The sequence below is a fragment of the Liolophura sinensis genome, chromosome 4, assembly GCF_032854445.1.
Source record: "Liolophura sinensis isolate JHLJ2023 chromosome 4, CUHK_Ljap_v2, whole genome shotgun sequence".
In the NCBI taxonomy this organism is placed as follows: Eukaryota; Metazoa; Mollusca; class Polyplacophora; order Chitonida; family Chitonidae; genus Liolophura; species Liolophura sinensis.
Window position 1 is genome coordinate 3653202 of NC_088298.1, and position 10889 is coordinate 3664090.

The following is a 10889-nucleotide window of genomic DNA, read 5'->3' on the forward strand; positions in this document are numbered from 1 at the left end:
AGGGGATGTAGATATAGATAGATAAATAGAGAAAACAGTGGTTTGTTTGTTTCAGGCTGGGTATAAATTAGGCAGAGTTTTAAGTAACACCAATACATTACGTATATACACAAGACAAGGGGATGTGGATATAGATAGATAAATAGAGAAAACAGTGGTTTGTTTGTTTCAGGGTGGATATGAATTAGGCAGAGTTTTAGGTGGAGTAGAAGGTTAGGAAGACTTTGAGGATTTGGGATAAAAAAAAAAAAAAAATGGGGAGACTGTGTCTGGTGTGGGGCTTCTTTTTTCTTTTCTTTTTTTAGTGCTTAGATTTGAGAAAGTACTCTTTCGGGAAGAGTTGGGTGGCCCTGAAAAGGGCCGTTGGACAGTGCTGCTGTTTTCTTTCTTTTTTTTTTTTAAACAGCCATTTTTTTCTTTTTTAACCCATATCCGCCCAAGCCATTTTTAGTAAATAAAGCTGAATCTGCCCAGCCCTATAGAAAAATAACTATTGTTTTCTGCACAGTGAACAGAAAATGTAGATTCTACACATTTGGTTTGAAAGGAACTATGTCAAGTTATATACTGTTAGAAAGCCTAATAACTGTCCTACAACATGGAATGATTTATTACATAACATTTTTGCTGTTGTCATGGTTACCGTACCTGTGAAAACTAAGAATAGTGGGGGTAAATTTATCACAACAGTGGAGTTGTAGGTTTATCTGCACCCATAAAATCAGAAATAAAGCTATAAAATGATTTCTTTCCTGGATACTGTAGAGGTATTGGCGTAGTACACAGAGACAGACATCACAACTTACTTAGCTACAGTATAAGGTAACAGGTGAGAATTAATTACAGGTGTGTTGTTTTGAAATATAACGTCACTACACAAGTTAGAATATCCAGAAGTGTTGCAGCTCCATTTCAATGTACAGTAACCATGTAACATGTCCATAAACACAATAAAATAAAATTACAGACTATCAATCACTCTGTCCAGGTAAACTGATTTATTTTGGGGATATTCTCATCAAATATCATGGCTCAAATCAATTTTTGCAAACATTGTATGACATGTAATTGGACACATTTGAAAATACCAAGATTTTTTTTCCTCGTTTTTCCTTTGAATGCCACGAACAATGCCGAGAGGAATGTTATCATCCGAAGAATCCGTGTCTTCTGCCATTTTTACACACAAAAATCACCTCCAACAGCGCGAGATGCTCAGTCCGCACAGGGTAAACACGTGTGCAAACAAAACCTGCCACGCCCCGCCTGCACTGTCCACTAATTTTACTGAACAATCGATGTAAATTTCTTCAAAATCGCAAAACACAAGACTGCAACTACAACGGAAGCCCGCTGAAGCAGATCTGACGTCACATCAATGCTACGGGGATTCCCCAAACCAAGAAAAGCGTGACCTAAATGATGATACGGAATACCCCGTATCTGGGCATATTCAGCTTTCAAAACACGTACGGCGTACGCCGTACTTGGGCGGATATGGGTTAAACAGCCATTTTTTTTTTTTTTTAAACAGCCAGCTGTTTTTTTTTCTTTTTTAAAACAACAAATACAACAGGTTCACAACATGAAAAACGATTAAAACAAGATTGACAAACAATTAATAAAAGAGACGAATAATACGTAATATATACAAATTACAAAATGGGCACCGGTGGGGTGCGAAACGACGAGCACAGGTAAGGCAAATCGCTGCATGCCCACAGGGTAAGAGACACGCATCGGCCACTCTTACATAACAAATCCGACACTCACGTGTCGGAAAACCGTCCGATGTGTGTCTCCTCCTCCCCTGTGGGGACGCAGCAAGTGCCTCACCTGCACCGCTCTCAGGTGATGGTGGGTTGGTTGGTGGTGGGTCGGCTGGTGTTGATGACGCTGGTGCTGGTGCGGGTGGTGCGGCTGGTGGTGGTGGTGGGATCGACCCCGGAGCTGGCGTCAGTGGTATTGCTCCCACCGCCGCGGGGATTAAAAACCACTGCAGGGGAGGGTCGGCTCGCAATCGAGCCTCAGTGTGGCGAACTAAGGCTTGCCTATCCTCTAGGCTAATATAATTTTGGGAATTGACAGGCCTCACCTCCCCCGCTTGCTCGACTGGTATCTGTGGCTGTGGAGCTGTCGCTGTTGGTTCTTCAACCCCACGGCGGGTGTCACCACCCCGAGGCTGGGGTGGGACGTGAACTCGGGGCCGACCCCGACGAGCGGATAGCCAGCCAGGTGGTGGTGGAGGTGGTGTTACTTCCATCAACCGCTCACTCTCGCCGTGGTCTGGATTTGGACTCCCACGTAGTCGTTCTTCATCCTCCCCTTCGGTTATATCGTCCAGGTCAAGCCGCCGGGGTAGCCCCCGCCCGACACCTCGCCCCAGGGAACTCCTCGGTCTGAAGAACCGATTAATATTAGGCTGGGTTAAACGCCCCTCCCGGGCGAGGGTTATTAATTCGGCTAATCTACCTCGCCCACGCCCGCCCTGGATGTTTGGTGATGGTGGTTCGGTGGTGGTCGTGCTGGGGGATGTCGCCATAACTCCCTCCCTCACTCGACCGCACCCGGCGCAGGTGCAGGGCTCAGCTCGTCTTCCCCGGTTGGGGTTCAATTCCAGCTGGGGCTGTTGCTCGGGTCGTTCTGTATTTTCCAGCTGGTGGTGTTGTTGTTCGGTTGTTGGTTCGACATTTTGGGTAGTAGGTTGTTGTTACTGTTCTGGTGACTCTGGTGACTCGGGTATGACGATTGTTGGGTCGGACGGGGGAGACCAAACCCAAGCTCCTTCGTTGTCGTCATCCCATGGTGATTCCTCACTCTCTGAGGTTGTGGCCCACTCATCGTCGAGATCTCCCAAAAAAAGAGCCATAATAATAAAATGTCGATACAAGCTGTAGATATTATTTGTGCTCAGTCTGACCAACTCAAACCCGCGGTTATGCTATATATACTTCTAACCCTGGCCTGGGCGAAAGCACGACAAAAGGAATTATCAGCCCACTGATTGGATGATGAGTGCGAGCGGGCTTTTATGTTTTCTCCCGCCCGTTTCATACAGAATCATCAGCCCGGCAGAGCTGTGCGCGTGACGCTACATTGTTGTCAGCCGGGGTTGTGTTCAACTCGCCTGCTATGTATATATCTTATATATATGCAATATGTCTAATACTGCATCGGCTGGTGGTTGTGATTTCTACGTGTATAAGTGTCAATTAAATAAGTGGTCATTATAGGCTTAGATGTCTTCTTTTCTCCCCTGAACCCGCTTTGCTTCTTGAAAGTTAATTTAAAACAGTAAGAGCTATCTCATGTTACATGTTTGTAACAGTATATGAAAAAGTATAAAAAACTTCTTTACTAGATAATTTACTATCCACAGCTGAGATCGTTAGATTTCTTATTGAAATAACAGTAGTTTTAGTTCATTATATTTAAGGATAGTTGTGTCTTTTAATAGTTTGTAACTCCAGTAAAGCTAGATAGAAAGCCTGAGTAGCTTAGAGGATATTTCCTTATGTATTTCGTAGTAGAAATCCACGAATGTGTGCGGTGTCAAATGTATGTAAACAAGGGGGCTAACTCCTGATGGAATACGCGTAGCAGGGGCGACTACTTTTGTTGGAATAATGGAAATAAGGGGTATAACTCTAAATGTCAAACGTCAATACGTGTCTGGAAAGAGTAATTTATAGTAACTTTCTTTATTTTTTGTTCCAAAACTGTATAGGGGTTTTGTAGAGTTAATATATATATATATATATATATATATATATATATATATATATATATATATATATTTGCTAGGGTTGATATCTATCAGAATGGCTCCCCCACCCAACTGGCCCAGCGAAGCGTGGAAGGGGGTGACGTCACACCTGCCGCCAGCCCTTCGGGCTGGCGGCTGGTGTGACGTCACCACCACATCACCACACTCAAAACCTCCTCCTCAAACCTCCTCCTCAAAACGACACCAAAGCCACATTCTCAACTACCAACAGTGTCTGCATTACAAACGGACTGCTACAAGGAGACACAGTCGTGATATGAACAAAACTACGTTGGAAGCGACGTTAAACTCCATCAAACAAGCAAACTCAGCAATATTCAGTGCCAAAGAACGTGTTTACGTCGCTTCATTGATAATCTTCCGCTAAGTAATTAAGACAGGAACAATGAAAGCGACGTTTACAACAACAGGAACAAAAACAAACAAATAATCCATTCCCCACGGTCGTGTTTTAGTTTATTTTAACTAAAATAGTTAGAAAGTACAGCGTGATATGATATGCGTAACAATTAAGTTGTTGAAAAGGTTTACCAGATCGAAGCTAACACTTTCGGGTCATCAAGCACTAAGTCTACTTGGTAATAGGCAGTAGGATTACGAGAGTCATCTTGTGTCAGGCAATGTGTTCTTTCTTGCTGTAGATTAATAAAGTCAGATCTAAATATTTTTGTGTGTGTTTTCGTTAAGTTTTAGTCGGTCATGAAGTTGAACTTTTGAAATGTAAGAAGTGGCTAATTGTATGGGATCGGTTCAGTTTTGCATTGCCTACATTCTCAGAAGCAGAGAGCTCATTCCCTGGTCTTCTTCAGGCAAAATGGCTGATGCCACAGGTAGAGATGTTTCTCCAGCAGCAAGGGGGTCAGCAGGAGGAGGAGGAGGAGCCTCTACTTTATCAGGAGCAGATAACTCTGAAGGTTTTTTCTCGACCACGTCATCTCCGTGGCTGTTAGGAGGAACGAAAACTTCCTCTCGTGGACCTTCTGGCAACTCTTCTTGTTCAATGGCTATATTGCTGCCGGCGTCCGCTCTGTGAACAGGGATGACCTCCGTGCCGGATGTGGCGGGCTTTACCGAGACTACATCCTCTCCGCCGGAAATGTCGACCATGTTTTTTTCCGCTTCGCCTTCTCCCGTTCTCGCCTGGCCTCCTTCTCCGCCTCTTTCACCTTCTCCTTCTCTCGCTGTGCTTTCCGTTTAAGCCACGCCTCGTGCTTCTTGTCCCGGGTTTCCTTCTCGAAAGTAAACCATGGACGCTTTTCGATGTGGAGGTGACCAAAGGCGTGCTCGATGCTGGCTAACTCCCGTCCCTCGATGGTGTAGATCGGCAGTTTCCGCTCCCCGAGTCGGTGATGCGTCAACATGAATATGTTAATCATGTCGACAGCGTCCTGGGCGTCATACGGGCCGTACATGTCTGTCCACACAGCCCGACCTGAAACAACAGACAGAATAAAAAATAATCAACTTCCCACTGCCTGGCATCATGACCTGAATTAATATCAGTTAAAGGGTGATCAAGAGGAGATGAAGTCGTAATAAACAACAGACCATATTAAACAGCTTGGACCTTACCGGAGCTTTAGAACGCAAATTAATCCTATAATTTGTGCACAGATTCATAGAAAACATATAAAATATTTAAATATTTACAGAATACGCTAGCGATATGTAAAGACAACAATTAAGCAACTCACCATCCTTTCCTATTCGACAACGGGGAAACTGTCCCGGATCCGTTTCACGACCGTATTTTTCAAAATCCCTCCTGGAAGAAAAAATAGTCGGTTTTTTTTAATTACTTTTTACTTAAAAAGTAAACAAGTTATCAAAATTTCAGGAAATTTGTCGTTTTTCGGAGTCATATAATTTGTTCTCTAACCAACTTATTGTTTTGTTTATTTATTTATTTATTTGATTGGTGTTACGCCGTATTGAAGAATATTTTACTTATACCACTGCGGCAAGCATTATGCTGGGAGGAAACCGGACAGAGCCCAAGGGAAACCCACGACCATCCGCAGGTTGATGAAACACCTTCCCGCATACGATATTTTTTTCTTTTCAGGCAAACAGGAAGAATGGGAAAAAAATGAACGATCGACTATGACCATATATAGGAAATATGCAATTAACTTACTGGGCTTTTCTATTTGACGACATATACCAGTAATATCCCACTATAGAGAAAAGAAGGAGGAGCAAAATGCCGACCACGCCCATAACGATGTATATGTCATTGTCAGGTGATGACGATGTTGATGACGTGTCAGGGGTTGGACCGGGCTCTGGAGAAGAAATACCAGTCAAATTTGAATAAATACCAGTCAAATTTGAATTATTCAATGTATAAACGAACATACTGACTTTTTTGTCCAAAGCTGACCTTTATTTCCATTTTGTTTTTTCCCAATCACATAATTTGTGTACATTCATGTCAGTATAGCAACCACAAATGGCATTTGTACACAATAGTATATGTGAGCACTAGTGTCTACTTTAAAACGATTTTCTAAACACAGGGACATCTTCTGCCATTTTCTCTGGAATGTTGACAGAGTCTCATTTTTCAGTCAGATATATTTTTCTAGTTTATTAATGGGCTGTAACTTGTATAGGTACAACATGAACTCGCAGCGTTTGTTATCCAACTTGGACAACTCTTATTCAACAGCCATACTATATACTTGGAAAAAATTCAGGGAATGTTAACAAAAACCACACGAACATCTACATATCATTGCCATAATACAACACACAGTGTCTCACCGGACACCAAGGCGACCAGTTCCTCACATCGTCTTGATAACTCGCCTTTCACTTCGTAACGTCAAGTTAAAAATGAATGTTTATATAAACGACTTCAAGTCCGTTCATCTGTTTATATATCATATGAAAAGGCCAAACCATTTTGTTAACTGAAAGTCCTAAAGCCCGCGAAAATATGAAAACAGCTACAGGCTTGAAGCCACACCACTTTAGTCCAAATTACTTTAGGTCAGTAGGCCTATAATCATGGAGATATATATACCCCCATGGTACAATGTTTCCCATTATAAAGAATTAGAACTGTTTGTAGTGCTTTGGTGAAAATCGTGGCCGTTTGCGCAGTCTTTTGTGGACGTTTGCGCATTCTGTCGTTTGTTAAAGAGAACTTGTAGCCTATTCAACAAATATAGCGTGTGTATCTTTTCGCGGCCGCCCTAGTTTACGTAAAGCTTTTTATTGACTACCCAAAACCGGTGGTTTTCTCCAGGCACTCCGGCTTTTTCCGCCCATAAAACTATATGTCACAAATTCTTTAGAACGGTATTAAGATTCAATTAAATAAATCAACACATAAATAGTTACTGGAAACGAAAGAGCCAATATGTACATAGTGTGTGCAGGGAAAGTTTTTACAACTAGAATAGAGAATTCGTAAAACGCCATCTCGCCTTAAACAACCGCCCAAAGCCATGTAGGCTACACTTTAGCTCTAACGTGTACTTCTAGGATGTGGTCACATTTTTTGATGTACGTGTTTTCATAAGCACACTTAGCTACTTGCACAAGCGGAGGTGTTTTTCTCTACCATTTGGACCTCTGTAAAGTGTCTCACATTTGCAAATACCCCAACCTTTTCCGTAAAACTCCCCTCAGTCCAACGTTTTTTAATTTCATCGCAACATACAGGTTGGTGCCGTATTTAATTTTTGCACCTAAGGTTCTCCATTTAAAGATGAAGAGAAAAGCATTTGATCAAATATGCTTTAGTTCACCAGTATCAAATTGAATTCCGTTACGAATCTTACCTTGCCCAGTGTTTACAGTCGGCACAGTAGTACCAGTCGATTTAGCTGTTGTCGTAACAGTTTCTCATCCAGTCAGTGGTAGGGCAGATGTCTTGTGTACACAATAGTTGAAAAGAAACAGCAAAGAAAGTCTGAAAACGTTCATCTTTTCTGTGCGGCGATTCGTCAACTGGGACAATAGCCCCAAGCGCGTGAACGATTGTGACGTCATGAAACCATATGGCGTCTATAGGACATCGGAACGTCCCGAAGTCTTCCGATCGAACGACGTCGTTTCCGCTAACTTTTTATAATGAGAGACTCGAGGACGAGTTACACAGAAGGTCCAAATAACAGTAAAACACATCGTTTTCTGCGGTGACGTTGCAGTGCGTGTGTACTTCATATATGTTTTATGATCTCACGTACACTGATAATTGTGACATAATAAAGGAATGAACAAATGAGTTTACAGCTATGGACCATCTTGAAACAGGAGTTTTGCGAGTTCCCCCATTCGATCAGTTTGTAAGTCATGTTTGCGAAACCCAAACCTATGTCTGGGAAACCACCGCACTGAGCCATGTAGATATCCATCAATCTTACTGACATAAAGTCGTTATATCACCAGTAAGAAGTGGCTTTCTCTCTAATAGATTAAGATAAATAAACCCGTGATAACTAAAGGCAAGGAATGTACATGAACAAGTGCTAACTCAACCCAAGTATTGTAAATGAACCGATGTTAGCTCAAGCCACGGAATGTGAATGAACCGGCACTAACTCAAGCCACGGATTGTAAATGAACCGGTAATAACTGAAACCAAGGATTGTGACTGAACCAGTGCTAAATCAAGCTGGCATTACCCCAAATTTTGGCTGGTTTAATGAGGCGGTAGACCTAGTTCCCCAAACCTAAGATGGTTAAATGAACAGGTAGGCCCAGTTCTCCGGACCCAAGATAGCTAAATGAACGGGTAGGCTTTATAGACTAAACCTAAAATGGTTAAATGAACTGGTGAGTATAGTACCCCAAACCTAAGATGGTTAAATGAACTGGTGGGTACAGTACCTCAAACCTGAGATGGTTAAATGAACTAGTTAGCATAATTCCACAAACCTTAGACGATAAAATTAACTGATGGGCCTGGTGTCTTAAATCTAAGATGGTTAAATACTGGTGGGTCTAGTACCCAAACCTAAAATGGATAAGTGAGCTGTTTGGCCTATTACCCCAAACCTCAGATGGTTAAATGAGCACATGTTATCCCAAACCTTTATACTCGTTAAATAAACCGGTACTACCCCCAACAACTACACCACATAACAAAATGCAACGTCTTTCATGCATGGATGTTATGTATAACGTATACTGTTTAGCTATTAAGCAGCCCAACATCTTTTGAGAAGCCATACTATCAAAGAAGGATGATATCCCACTGTTGTCAGAAAGACATTGGCACCAACTGACAAGTCGTATCTGGGAAGTAACGTATCGTGGCGTAGTATCTATAGTGTGTCAGCGTCGTAGACGGCAGGTAAAGGGTTCAATCTCACATCATAGCTATAAGGCTATAGCATCAGTATTCTTGACATATACTATCTCATTAGGCGCTCAGCATAAGAGGAATGGACCAAGTGATTTATTTATTTATTTATTTAGTTGATTGGTGTTTACGCCATACTCAAAAATATTTCACTTATACGACGGCAACCAGCATTGTGGTGGGTGGAAACCGAGCAGATCTCAAGAGGGAACCCATGACCATACACAGGTTGCAGCTACACCTTCCTACGGCAGGAGAGGAAGCAAACAAGAGGTGGATTTGAACTCACAGCAACCGCATTGGTGAGACTCCTGGGTCATTAGGCTGCCCCTAGCGCGCTAAACAACTGAGCTACGGAGGCCCATAAGTCCTGGTCGCCATTGTCAGTATATTGTGACTGGGTGCGGCCTCGTGTCTGGTGTCTTCGGCATGGCGATCTAGTGAGGCGGCACTATAAACAGTGTCTGCATTAGAAACGGACTGCTACAAGGAGACACAGTCGTGATATGAACAAAACTACGTTGAAAGCGACGTTAAACTCCATCAAACAAGCAAACTCAGCAATATTCAGTACCGAAGAACGTGTTTACGTCGCTTCATTAATAATCTTCCGCTAAGTAATTAAGACAGGAACAATAAAAGCGCCGTTTACAACAACAACAGGAACAAAAACAAACAAGTAATCCATACCCCACTGCCGTGTTTTAGTTTATTTTAACAAAATAGTTAGAAAGTACAGTGTGATATGATATGCGTAACAATTAAGTTGTTGAAAAGGTTTACCAGATCGAAGCTAACACTTTCGGCTCATCAAGCACTAAGTCTACTTGGTAATAGGCAGTAGGGTTACGAGAGTCATCTTGTGTCAGGTAATGTGTTCTTTTTTGCTGTAGATTAATAAAGTCAAATCTAAATATTTTTGTGTGTGTTTTCTTTAAGGTTTAGTCGGTCATGAAGTTGAACTTTTGAAATGTAAGAAGTGGCTAATTGTATGGGATCGGTTCAGTTTTGCATTGCCTACATTCTCAGAAGCAGAGAGCTCATTCCCTGGTCTTCTTCAGGCAAAATGGCTGTTGCCACAGGTAGAGATGTTTCTCCAGCAGCAAGGGGGTCAGCAGGAGAAGGAGGAGCTTCTACTTTATCAGGAGCAGATAACTCTGAAGGTTTTTTCTCGAAGACGTCATCTCCGTGGCTGTTAGGAGGAACGAAAACTTCCTCTTGTGGATCTTCTGGCAACTCTTCTTGTTCAATGGCTATATTGCTGCCGGCGTCCACTCTGTGAACAGGGATGACCTCCGTGCCGGATGTGGCGGACTTTACCGAGACTACATCCTCTCTGCCGGAAATGTCGACCGTGTTTTTTTCCCGCTTCACCTTCTCCCGTTCTCGTTTGGCCTCCTTCTCCGCCTCTTTCACCTTCTCCTTCTCTCGCTGTGCTTTCCGTTTAAGCCACGCCTCGTGCTTCTTGTCTCGGGTTTCCTTCTCGAAAGTAAACCATGGACGCTTTTCGATGTGGAGGTGACCAAAGGCGTGCTCGATGCTGGCTAACTCCTGTCCCTCGATGGTGTAGATCGGTAGTTTCCGCTCCCCGAGTCGGTGATGAGTCAACATGAATATGTTAATCATGTCGACGGCGTCCTGGGCGTCATACGGGCCGTACATGTCTGTCCACACAGCCCGACCTGAAACAACAGACAGAATAAAAAATAATCAACTTCCCACTGCCTGGCATCATGACCTAAATTAATATCAGTTAAAGGGTGATCAACAGGAGATGAAGTCGTA